Below are 13,639 nucleotides of genomic sequence, written 5' to 3' on the forward strand. Positions count from 1 at the left end.
GGCCCAGTCAAGCAGAAGCAAACAGCAAGACCAAAAATTCAAGTTAATGCATCTGATATAAAAATGTATTGAACAGATACATATGTACTCTAGTTTATGAAACTGTTGACCTTTTTTCTGTACCATTTTTGGTTCTAAAGTTCCATACATTTTAAAACAGACCATGTATGAAACATGGAACAAAAATTATTCCCCAACTTTCAAAGATCTGAAAATCATGTAAATAAATGGATGTATTTCATCATATCTTGTGTTATTCCATCTTTGAACTGTTGATGAAGGGACATGATTTTTATTTTTTTTTATGTATTTAAAATGATAAAAATTTGCTTGGAAGGACTGACATATTTTATAGAAATAGTTTCCTTTCATTTTGAAGTAATATTAAAGTATTCAGAAGAAAAAAAGCGACAAATGATGTAAAATCCTGCACCTTCTACTTGTTTGCACAATTTTCCCTCCGTTATCATGACCTTTCTTAATAAAAAATCTCATGAGTCAAAAAGTAAGAGGTTTTTCAACCTAATCTTGTACCATATGGTAGAAAACTATATGAAGCAAATATTCAAACCAGTTTGTTAAGGATATGGAAGTGAGAACCAAGAGTTATCACTGTTTGGATTTATTGCCCAAAAAGTGCTGCATATTTCATTCCCTCCGTTACCGACATTAGTTTTTTAATTTTTTGTCACAACTTGAAAGAATCTCACAGGTTTAACTTGACCCTGTTGGAGTGTAACTCTTTCCTACATTCTGATACTTTACTTATTTCAATAGTCCCTCTAGTTTCTGAATAAGAGACATTTGAATGTCAAAAATCTGCCCCTGTTTCCTCCGTTACCACTTGACCGGACCCATGTTCAAAATCTGAAAGAGCCAATATGAGCTCAGAGGCACAGCCATGTTCATCAAAAAGAAAATGAAAATAAACATGAAATTTTGTGTATCTGTTAAAGGGGTGGAGCTCTGGAACAACTGTACAGAAAACCTAAAATTGTGCACCAGTCTCTTTCACTTTATAAAGAAGTTTAAATGTTTAACTCTGGACAGATACATGAATTATGATACTTAGTTTGTGCTGTAGTACTTTGTTGTATTGTTTCTGATTTGTTCGTTTCCTCTTGTTGTATTTATGAAGATGAACTGGTGTTAAGACGATGCTCTGACAAAGGAATAAAGGGTAAAGGCAGAATAAGCTTAAGCCTGCACCTTTTCGGTCTGTGTATGTTAAATATGACTGTCTGTGAATTAATGTCAAAATATACATGTGACCGAAATAAATAATCAATCAAAAAATCTATTGTTTTGATAATATTGTGCACTGATAACTGGATAATGGTTTATGTTTTATAGACAAACTGTTCCCCATCTACGTTTTGCCATGGCTCTTATAGCAAAAGGAGAAATTCAGCTGGAGAAAAGTTTATTTGGTTGAATACAGTTTGCAACTCATCCAAGCTGCTTTTTCAGTTCTGGTCAAAATGTTGGTGGACACTTCCTTATATCTGCCTGAAGAGAGGAGCTAACTACACTGAAACTACTCTGAAACTATAGCAGAGGGGAGTTAAAGAAGCTATTTTTGTTAAGAAAGAGAATAAGAAAGAGAGGACTCAGACACCATCTATCTCCTATTTACAGCTCCATCCTCAAAAATAAATCAATAAAGGTGTCAAAAAATGTGAAGCTTTCACCCCTTTTTTGGCCCTGAATGAACATGCCAATATGATCTCACACTCAGTACAGTTCAACAGGCCTAACTAACAAACAGAAACTGTAAACAGGTAAGTGTGTTAGTTTCAGAGTAGTTTCAGTGTAGTTAGCTCCTCCCTTCAGGCAGATAGAAGCAGTGTTGGGAAGGTGACTTTTAAAATGTATTCCCCTACAGATTACAGATTACATACCCCAAAATGTAGTTTGTAACATAATCCAGTAAATTACTTAAAGTGAGTAATGTAATCTGAATACTTTGGATTACTTGATATTGTCGTGCTTTTTTAAAACTACATGAATGTACCAAACCACATCCTGAAAATTCTTGTTTGTTCTCTTCAAATTGTCTGTTGAGCCCAAAACACCATGAATAAACAACGGTTCATTGTAAAGTAGCAAAGACGAGGAAATCTGAATAAGATTTAATAAAATGTCTTAATAAGATGTTTTAGGTCCTGGTTTTAGTCCTGGTGTAGACCTGGTTTTAGTCTTAGTTGGGCGGCAGTAGCTCAGTTGGTAGAGCATTTGCCCACTCATCTGAAGGTTGGTGGTTTGAATCCTGGTCTTGACATTAAAAAAGAAAAAAACATCACAGGTTGAGTGGTCAGATCCACTGACCTACAGGTTGGCTGATATGATTTCAGCTCCCACAGATGAATGCTGCTGTTGTGTCCTTGGGCAAGACACTTAACCCACCTTGCCCACAGTGTCTGTGTGAATGGGTGAGTGGTTCCTTGTTGTAAAGAGCTTTGAGTGCCTTGAAGGTGGAAAAGCGCTATAGAAAAATGTGACCATTTAGTTTAGACCTGGTTTTAGTCTTAGTTTAGACCTGGTTTAGTCCTGGTTTTACACCTGGTTTAGACCTGGTTTTAGTCTTAGTTTAGACCTGGTTTAGTCCTGGTTTTAGTCCTGGTGTTAGTTCTGGTTTGGAGGTGCACAGGAGACCGGTGGTGTCTGCACAGGACAGAAGGAGATGTGGGATTTAGCCTAAAATGTGAAAACAGGAAAATACCACCATGTAATCCATTTATTTTAACAAAGTAACTGTAATCCAGTTACCACTCACTGAAACGGTAACTGTAACCGAATACATTTACTCATAATTTGTACTCTGATTACGTAACTCTGGTACATGTAATCTGTTACTCCCCAACACTGGATATAAGCAAGTGTCCACCAGCGTCTGACCAGAACTGAACTGAGAAGCTGAGTTGAGCTGAAGAAGATGAGCTGTGAAATGTATTCGACCAAATAAACTTTTGTCCAGTTGACAAATTTAATTTCCCCTTTTGCCATGTCTGTAAAATGTAAACAAATGTGTACAAAGCTGCATTAAACATTTTATTACTCAATGTAGATTTGAGTTCTCTTCGTAGGAAATTTAAAAAAGTCTCAAGTCTCAAGTGTTGTCCCTTTGTTTCGCTTAATGCGCCTTATAATCTGGTGCGCCTTATGTATGAAAATAAATGAGAGAATTCAACTTTACTGATATTGTGCCTTATAATCCAAAAAAATATGGTAAATGCAGAATAGAAAATTATTTTTGGGCTCATGCGCCAATGAGCACAGACCCCTGAAAACAATACGACGCCATCTTGGGTTCACCTTCAGATTTGATTATAGTTCTAGGATATAAATGGACAGAGCTAACTCGCTAACATGCTAGCTGTTGCATTCCAAATAGGAAGTGAGTATGGGGACATTTCAGGCTCCATCGACTCTGGCTCCAATTGACTTTACATTGAAAAACTGTCGCCCCTCTCCCTGTAACTGCAGCAGTGAGCCTCAACATTTTGGTCTTAACTCTTTCCCCCATGAAGACGACATTTGACGACCTCCTTGTTTCCTTAATGACGTGTTTTGCCCCCTCCGCTGTTTCACTAAAGACGTGATTTGACGACCATTAGAAACGGCTCAGTTTTTCACATGTAAACAGAGACTGTGATAGTTGGGGGCCACTACAACCCACACTAGACTGACCAATAGGATTCCAGGATATGTTTTCACCGATTTTTTCCAAAGTTAATTGAAGTAGTGACGATTGTAGCTTCCGTAAAAATACACAACATGAAACACGTGCAATGGAAAGATCGCGGTGCTGCGGCGCAATTTTAGGAATAATGAGGAGGGGATGTATTTTATGGATGAGTTTAGAGAAAGTGACTTTTATAGATTTCAAAGTGATGATGAAGTTGATTATAAAGTGGAAAACAGCAATAGTGACAAACTTTCAGAGAGTGAATCTTACGAAGATGAGAATGCTGCTGATGCGTCTGTGTGGAGTCCTGCGACATCCAAACAAACTATCTGGACTTTATACTCGATTATGAACCAAAATTGCCCTGAAAATCTGGATGTTGCTCAGGTGAGTCCTTTAAAATATTTCAGTCTTTTTTTCAAGATGTGATGTATAATAGAATCGCTACAGAAACAAACACTTATGTGGAGCTCTGTGCACGAGAAAGTAACCAAGATGACAAATACTGAACACCCAATGATGGGGAAGAATTTTATGATTATATTATTATTAGTGCTGTCATGCGATGTAAAAAAATTGAGAGATTAATTAATTATGATCTGTAATTAATTAATCAAATTAATCTCTTTTTAATCTCACCTAAAAATTGCTGAGAAAAGCCTTCAATTTGAGGTATTTTCATTTAAATTCATTATTACATTATTGTGGCAGATCAAAAGACTGATATAGAACAAAAAAAAGTGACTTTATAAAGTCATTTATTTTTTAACAAACTTTAACAGACCTGGTTTAGACCTGGTTTTAATCCTGGTTTAGACCTGGTTTTAGTCCTGGTTTAGACCTGGTTTAGTCCTGGTTTAGTCCTGGACTGGGTTAGTCCTGGTTTTAGTCTTGGTGTTAGTTCTGGTTTAGAGGCTCACAGGAGGAAGCGCGGTTTATGCAGCGTACGCGAGAAAACGTACGCGGCGCACGGGAGGACAAAGAAGAAGAAACGTGGTCCGCGGGTTCTCAGGTTAATGACGATGATGAAGGTGTGTGTTTGTGTGTGTGTTTGTGTGTGTTTGTGTGTATTTGTGTGTGTTTGTGTTTGTTTGTGTGTGTGTGTGTGTGTTTGTGTGTATTTGTGTTTGTGTTTGTGTGTGTTTGTGTGCGTGTCCCCTCATGTGGCAGGTCACTATAGGACAGTAGTGCAGACATCATGAGTCTATGCAGGTTGTTTTCACCAGTGACATTTAAGTTGTAGGCGATTTTATATTAGTTATTTTCTTTTATTTCACGTCAGGAGAATAATTTTCAAGACACAAATGTGTTTTTCCCTGTGCACTGCTGCCTCTGTTCTACTGGCTCTTCCACCTCGTCCATTGTGCGACTGACGCCGCCAGCGTTAACATGACGTTTACATCGCTCTTACTGCACGCGTTTTGTGTGGGTTTCCGGCAATGAGTGGAATTACCAAAATTAAAAAAAATAAAATGTGTTTTTTTTGTGTGTGTGTGTGTGTGTTGTTGTCCCAACAACACATAAAAACAGGTTTTATAATAAAGCAACTCGCATACAGAAACAGTAAAGTTAGAGATAAAAAATGAGATTAACGCGATTAAAAAACATAACGCGCTAAATATGACTGTAATTAATTAATCGCAATTAACGCGATAATTTGACACCCCTAATTATTATATTATAATAAGATAAATGAGTTGAATAAGTTAAATGGAAAAAACAAATTAGGTGCACACAGGTGTACAACAGGTAAAAACACTTGGCTATACTGTATCTGGTGATATGAAATCTGTTTAAATACTTTGACAAATATATTTTAAAAAAAAATTATGAATATAGTACTCAGAACATGTATATATCAGATACTGAATGTAGTTTTTTGTTTTCGATTTTGCACCTGACCAGGTAAACTCTCATTTGCAGTGAGCTGTTATAAACCTGTAAATGAGTTGAATCACATTTAAACATCCAGAAATGAAGAGTTCAGAGTCTAAGGTTTCCAGAGATACTAAATATGTCTGTGTTTCAATAAAGTTCATGAGTGTGAAAATCATTTATAATCACTCGTGGAAGTCTGTTTTCTTTTATGCAGTTATGCTCTATGGGTAGTCCTGTCATATATGTATGGTTTTTCCTAGTCAGCGTCCAAGGGGGAAAGAATTAAAATGTTTGTATTAACCTGCTCTACTTGATTCTGGTATTTTTATTTAGCTATTTTGTCTGTACATTTTGTCACCAAATTCCTATAACTTCCAGCCTCAGTGAGCTTCATTTGACTGGAGCTGAACACTGCCTTAGTCCACTTCTTTATACAGTTTATATCTATGACTCATCAGATGTATTGGAACAGTGATTTAAACATAGAACAATTCCTTTTAACTCTTGGGGGAAAAAGAGTTATTTTTTCACACTTTACTAAATCAAAATAAAAAGTTCCAAAAGTTTTATCAGCATTATTTTTGATGGAACATATTCTCTATGGTCTTCTGAGTGCATTTTGAATAGTCAGTAGCTGCAGTCGTGTCAGAGAGATAGGTATTTTTAATGTCTTGTATATATTTATAGAGTCTTTCAAGATCCTCAAAGCGTCTTACTTTGCATTATTCATTCACTTCATTATTCGGCGATAAGATACATTGCGGCTGATGTCATCAACATTCCCCTGGGGTGTGCTGTTAACTAAAGGCACTGCTTTGTCTGCGGCTTGTTAGACTTTAATGTGATATTTATTTGAACATAAACCATAGAGATCTGATTCAGCTGGAACTCCGACAGGTGAGCTGATTTGTGATGTTAAACAAGTCCCTCACGCATAAAATTACAGTCACCGCCGAGCAAGCATTAGTCAACAGTTTGTCAGTTTCTCACCTTTTTTGTTGAAAATCAAACTTCGAAAACAGGAGTGTGGAGATCACGCGCTCCTGAAAATGTGCGTTTTATTGAGTTTTATTGACATCTTAAAATGTTTTTGACAGTGTTTGCTAAAATGTGTGTCGTGACTCCTAAAATGAGTTAAATAATAATAATAATAATAATAACAATACTCCCTACAACTGTACAACAACTCAGCCTTTTGGAACAGATAATACTCCCTATAACTGTACAACTCACCCTTATGTAACAGATAATACTCCCTAAAACTGTACAACAAACTCTCTACAACTGTACAACAACTTACCTTTATGTAACAGATAATACTCCCTACAGCTGTACAACAAACTCCCTACAACTGCAAACAACTCACCCTTATGTAACAGATAATACTCCCTACAACTGTACAACTAAGTCTAAGTGTAAATGCAGAGGACAAAAGTGAACCTTAACCATAAACTAGTTTGGAACAGATAGCTTCAGTACTGGAGCATGGTCATGACTCCACACAGTGATGTAGTTGTAGACCAGGACAAGAACAAAATAAGACCAAGACCTCTGAGAGTCAAGACCGAGACAAGGCCAATCCATTTAAAGACCAAGACAAGCTGTTGTGAACAAGCCACACGCTAGGGAGTGTGTGGTGACTCAGTTTCTCTGGCTGCAGATGAGCACAGGCTGCAGAGAAAAGCCCAGCCAGGTCAACAAGAGTCCAAGACACTCAACAAGAGTCCGTGACACTCAACAAGAGTCCGACACACTCAACAAGAGTCCGACACACTCAACAAGAGTCCGACACACTCAACAAGAGTCCGACACACTCAACAAGAGTCCGACACACTCAACAAGAGTCCGAAACACTCAACAAGAGTCCGAAACACTCAACAAGAGTCCGACACACTCAACAAGAGTCCGACACACTCAACAAGAGTCCGAACACACTCAACAAGAGTCCGACACACTCAACAAGAGTCCATGACACTCAACAAGAGTCCGACAAACTCAACAAGAGTGTGAATGTCCGAGACATTCAACACGAGTACGAGACACTCAACAAGAGTCCGAGACATTCAACACGAGTCCGAGACACTCAACAAGAGTCCGAAACACTCAACAAGAGTCCAAAACAGTCAACAAGAGTCCGAGTCCGAGACAAAACCAAGACCTGATGTAATATATGTATGGATGTACTATGACACCAATTTCACATATGTAAATAGTTGGGTTTACATTCATGCCACACACGTACAAGCAAAGTTTTGGATGCATACTTCTAAAATATTCAAAGTTAGAATGACTTTGTGGAGCCTATAAATAACTGTGGAGTGTTAAGTCATACTACAGACCGATTTCAGAAGTGTTGATCCAGTGTGAGGTGTAATGTCTTATACCCCTCCCTCCCCCCAAACGTTGAGCGGTAAAGTTGTCTGAGTGGTAATTAATAAAGTTCTCCCTGTAAGCGCTAAAACAACATCTAAAACATGCCACAGTCTCGCAAGCAAACTAGATAGTCTGAAACAGAATCTACTTCTAGTTTCAGGACAATAGCTCCACAGACAAAACAAGGCTAAAAAGGGAAGAAATACATTTTGCGAGCGCTGCTGCCCACTCAGCCTGAATGTTGAGCGGTGTTTTTGGAATGTAAATGATGTCGGTGTATAACCTCTGTAAACAGGAGGTGCTCTGCTTTGTTATTAGGAACTATTCTTTATTTGTGAGCTTTTGTACCTAAGTAATTTCCCCTGTGGATCAAAAAAAAAGTTCCTGAAAGAGTAAACAAAGACGAGTTGTGCGTTCTCTGGATGTATAGATGTAGAGATGGAAAGCGGGGGTGCAGTACCAGTGGTCCCGGTCGGCGTCGCAGTTGCAGTAGTGGGCGGGGTCCAGGCAGGTCTGATGGAGTCCACATGAACACTGTCGGCTCCCGGGCAACGCCCCGCCCCAAAACAACTGCTCCTGTCCGGCTCCGGGTCCGCCCACCCACCAGCTGAACGGAGAGCCATCTGAAAGAGAGAGACGGGGGAGAGACAGAGAAAAAGAGAGAAAGAGGGAGTTATTAGTGAGTTTAATAAGTTGTAGAACATTTGAAGAGTGTCTTGTCCTATTGATTCAATGTTTTTAGGCTTAAATTGGGACCCATCCAGACAACATCACCATGCAGCTCTGATTTGTTAAAATTGATTAAAAAAAAGAGAGACAGATGAGACTGCTCTCTTTTTAAGTCTTTTTTATGTCAATACCTGAAGCTCTGTCTGAAAGTTTGTTAGGAAACATCTATAATATTGTTTCTAATGCACTTTACTGTAGACACTAACGGAATCTATGTCCATCCATTTTCTTCTGCTTATCCAGGGCCGGGTCAGGGAGGCAGAAGTCTGAGCAGAGGCCCAGACTTCCCTCTGCACACACACTCCCTCCAGCTCCTCAAACTTATCCTGAGCAGGTGCCCCTTTTTTTGGATGCTCACCCACAGTTTGAGAACCCCTTCTGTAAGATACTTTCCACTGGCACTTTACACAAAACTGTGAAGAAATGAAAGAAAGAAAGTGGGTAGCATTTTTAAACCTGTTTTTTCACATTCTTGACTGGAGTTACATTCTCTTACTGTCTTACTTTTACAGTGGCATTTACCAGCCTCTGCACATTTACCAAACCAAACGCACACGTGACAAACACAGATTTATTTGGCATTTTATTAGGCAAACTTCAGCTACATATCACAGTAGGTCTGCTCTGTGCTGTAGGTCTGTGCTGTAGGTCTGTGCTGTAGGTCTGCTCTGTGCCAACACTGTAGCATAAATTTAGATTTTTGCTTCGTGTTTCATCTTGCTCTTCTAAACAGTGTGAACTAAGGACCAAGCCCATGTACACTATACACAGGGAGGAGCATGAAAAGACAAGGAGTGGTACACTGACTTGAGGCGGATGGACAGATAGGATGTCTTAAAAAGTTTAACCTGCCCTGTGATACACACTGACACACGAGGGTGCATACTCTTGTGGAAAGCTGCACGCAGGTGGTGCCATGCAGTGTCCGAGGACTCCAGACAAGCACACAGGCACCACTACAAGTTTATTGCCGACAGCAGTGGCCATGATGAAATACGTTTGCACCCCCCTAAAACTTTTCTCACTGAATCTACACGGTTCATGTAGGTCATCTGTTCTGGCTTCAAAGCAGCAAATTTGGCTGAAAGGTGAGAGATTTTCATGCCTCCAGTCTTCCGTGGGGCCTCCTCCCGATGGAACACAAACACCTCCTCAGGGAGTCGTCCAAGAGGCGTCTGGAACAGATGCCCTCCCCTCAGCTGCTCCTCTCCACGTGCAGGAGCAGCGGTTCTACTCTGAGCTCCTCCCTTGAAACTTATTGATTGCTTTTGCCGGATCTTTCAGGCATTTTCCAAAGATCATGACCATAAGTGAGAGTATGACCATAGCTCTGACCAGAACTAAACCAAAACTAAACCAGGACTAAACCAGGACTAAGCTAGGACTAAACCAGGGACCAGGAGTGAGTATGAAAGTAGCTCTAAACCAGAACTGAGCTAGAACTAAACCAGGACTAAACTAGGACTAAATCAGAGGCCATCAGTGAGAGTATGAACATAGCTCTAAACAAGAACTAAAGCAGAACTAAGTTAAAACTAATCCAGGACTACACCAGGACTAAACTGGGTCTAAACCGGGGCCATGAGTGAGAGTATGAACATAGCTCTAAACCAGAACTAAACCAGAACTAAGCTAGAACTAAACCAGGACTAAACCAGAGACCATGAGTGAGAGTATGAACATAGCTCTAAACCAGAATTAAGCCAGAACTCAACCAGGACTAAACCAGGACTAAGATAGGACTAAACCAGGGACCAGGAGTGAGAGTATGAACATAGCTCTAAACCAGAATTAAGCCAGAACTCAACCAGGACTAAACCAGGACTAAGATAGGACTAAACCAGGGACCAGGAGTGAGAGTATGAACATAGCTCTAAACCAGAATTAAGCCAGAACTCAACCAGAACTAAACCAGGACAAAGCTAGTACTAAACCAGGGACCAGGAGTGAGAGTATGAACGTAGATTGAGCGTTAAATTGAGATCTTAGCCTTTGCACTCATCTCTTCCCCACAACAGTCGCGCACTGCAGAAACAGCACTTTATATGGTATAATTTGAGTAAAATGATCCGAATCAGCCTTTTAGCCCCAAACACTGGCAGAGCTCATGAGCCATCTGCCGCTCTGGACACTGTGGCGTTTTCTCATTTGCGACCACTGCAGCTGCATCGCTTACATTTCCATTTCCATCTTATTTACATGAAGAGGAGAGAGTGCGGTCCTCCCTCCTTCCCTCCTTCCCTCCTTCTCTCGTCCGTCTCTCGCCTGACATAAAGACACACACGGCGAAGAAGAGAAGAAACCCGAGCCGACACTGAGCGCTGTCACAACACAATCCCTCACCGCGCCAGAACAATCACTTCTCACAACAAAGGTGCAGAGCGGAGACAGCGACGCGGGGAGGAGAGCCAACCGCCAATCACAAATACAAATACAAAAAACGAGCCCCGCCTCCTCCCTCTGCCGTACCTCTGTTTAGCAACTCATCAACACTTCTCAGATCGAAATAACGGGGAGATTTAGAGAGGCAAGTGACAAAGGAGTGAGGAATAGTTTACGCGTGAGTTTCAGGAAAAAGTGCACAACAATTTAAAACTAACTAAATATTTTAGCTTTTGAATGGGAAAAGTTGCAAAAAACGTGAAGCTGAAGACATAATTTCAGATGGAGAAATGGGAGATTGGCTGTTCAGGACGGAAATAACTAAACAAAACACAAATGAGATGAAGAGGCTGAGGAGGGTCATGGAAGTGTTACGATGAAGGAGGGGAAAGAGAGAGCATTTTTTTGCAGTATCTTCTAGGGCTTGACTGAATCTTCAACTATTATAAAAGTTAGATTAGATTTTGATGTAGGGTTTGGTTAGGCAACATTTACTATTATTCTGCCTCTTTAGGTCATATTTAAAAACAGTAGGTCGGCATAATGGGATTTGTTTGCATGACATTCTAGTCTAGTCAAAAAAGTCAAAACTACCATTATTAGCTGTTAGTGGTTATCATAAATGCATGCACACACTTCATTATATGCGTAAATGCCAATCATTCACACCTCTAGTCACAGCTCATTTACTTATCGCTGCATGTCCAGTAACATGTGTACAGCCATTTTAGTCATTCTGCAGTTGGCCAATGTAAGAAAACAGGCTGTTTATGAGTGAGAGCTTACAGCAGCTCAGCACTAACCAATGAGAAAGAACAAACTCCAAAGCAACACATTTTTGGAGCACATTTGCAGTATTGACCGCTCACACAAGCACCTCTCAGACCACAAGTTTGCACTAATAAGTGTAATTTTAATCCTGATTTTAATTGCCTGTAAAAATAACTCAAACTCCTGACTAAAAATTGCCTGTAAAAATAATATAATCCATACAGCTGCTGTTGACAATAGCTGTGGGACTGTCCTCTGTCTGCGGGACTGTCCTCTGTCTGCGGGACTGTTCTCTGTCTGCGGGACTGTCCTCTGTCTGCGGGACTGTCCTCTGTCTGCGGGACTGTCCTCTGTCTGCGGGACTGTCCTCTGTCTGCGGGACTGTCCTCTTCTGTGGGACTGTCCTCTGTCTGTGGGACTGTCCTCTGTCTGTGGGACTGTACTCTGTCTGTGGGACTGTCCTCTGTCTGTGGGACTGTCCTCTGTCTGTGGGACTGTCCTCTGTCTGTGGGACTGTCTCTGTCTCTGTGGGACTGTCCTCTGTCTGCGGGACTGTCCTCTTCTGTGGGACTGTCCTCTGTCTGCGGGACTGTCCTCGTCTGTGGGACTGTCCTCTGTCTGTGGGACTGTCCTCTGTCTGTGGGACTGTCCTCTGTCTGCGGGACTGTCCTCTTCTGTGGGACTGTCCTCTGTCTGTGGGACTGTCCTCTGTCTGTGGGACTGTCCTCTGTCTGTGGGACTGTCCTCTTCTGTGGGACTGTCCTCTGTCTGCGGGACTGTTCTCTGTCTGCGGGACTGTTCTCTGTCTGCGGGACTGTCCTCTTCTGTGGGACCGTCCTCTGTCTGCGGGACTGTCCTCTTCTGTGGGACTGTCCTCTGTCTGTGGGACTGTCCTGTCTGTGGGACTGTTCTCTGTCTGCACTGTCCTCTCTTCTCTGCAAAAACAGCAGTAGTTTTGTTTCTGACCTAAACTGCGCTGAAGTTCATTTTTATTTATCGTCAGTATTGTGAATCAGACACAAGAGCATTTAATGCAGCTCTTGGTGCACGTGGATCTATGACGGTTTTAACAAGCGCATGTGAGTGACGTGACTCTGTGGGTGTGTTCAGGGACAGTACGACGTCACAGACACAGACAAATGACTCTGCAGATAAATACTGATGCAGCGCCACATGTGAGGACATTTATCTGTCTGTAAATTGGATAAAATGGACATAATAAAGAGAGTCTAAGATTTATAACAAGTTGTAACATGCCCACGTGCACTATCGGCCCATATCGGCAAGATTTAATAGCTGATATGTCTCTAAGTGCCCATATCGGCAAACCGATATATCGGTCGGGCCCTAGTATCCTCTCTTAACAAGTACAACAAAATGGACAAGTTCCAATAAACTTCCAACCAGACTGGGATTACTGCAAAACTAATCCAAAAGTACACTAGGAAAATACAGAATCAGGTCAAACACTAAAGCTGCACCATGTAACATTTCTAGTGGAGGGTCTTCCAGCAGCTTGTCTCCTTACAAATGTTATTGCTTTGTCTAAAATGTTCCACAATATAGATTAAACCTGCAGTATCTATCACAAGGGAGACAAGCAGGTTACAGCACTACACTTCATTACAGGTCAGATCTGTGGAGAGGTGCCCCTCTTCACAGAAAGAATTATTGTATTTTTGAACAACAGAAACACCTGTAATGAATAAATGTCATACCATGGAACATTCCAGGCAAAGCAATAACATCTCCATGGAAACAGGTTACCTTTAAACTAACCTGTTGGCTTTACAAAACAACATATATTAAATCCAACCT

At 40.7% G+C, this 13,639-nt stretch overlaps 1 pseudogene; it reads right to left on the reverse strand.

Moving 5' to 3' along the window:
- LOC110160237 (contactin-associated protein-like 4) overlaps positions 1-13,639 on the reverse strand; it is a 513,033-nt pseudogene that overhangs the window by 125,594 nt on the left and 373,800 nt on the right.

This window comes from Boleophthalmus pectinirostris, unplaced genomic scaffold (assembly GCF_026225935.1).
Source record: "Boleophthalmus pectinirostris isolate CB_2022bp ecotype Guang Dong unplaced genomic scaffold, ASM2622593v1 HiC_scaffold_7, whole genome shotgun sequence".
Classification (NCBI taxonomy): domain Eukaryota; kingdom Metazoa; phylum Chordata; class Actinopteri; order Gobiiformes; family Gobiidae; genus Boleophthalmus; species Boleophthalmus pectinirostris.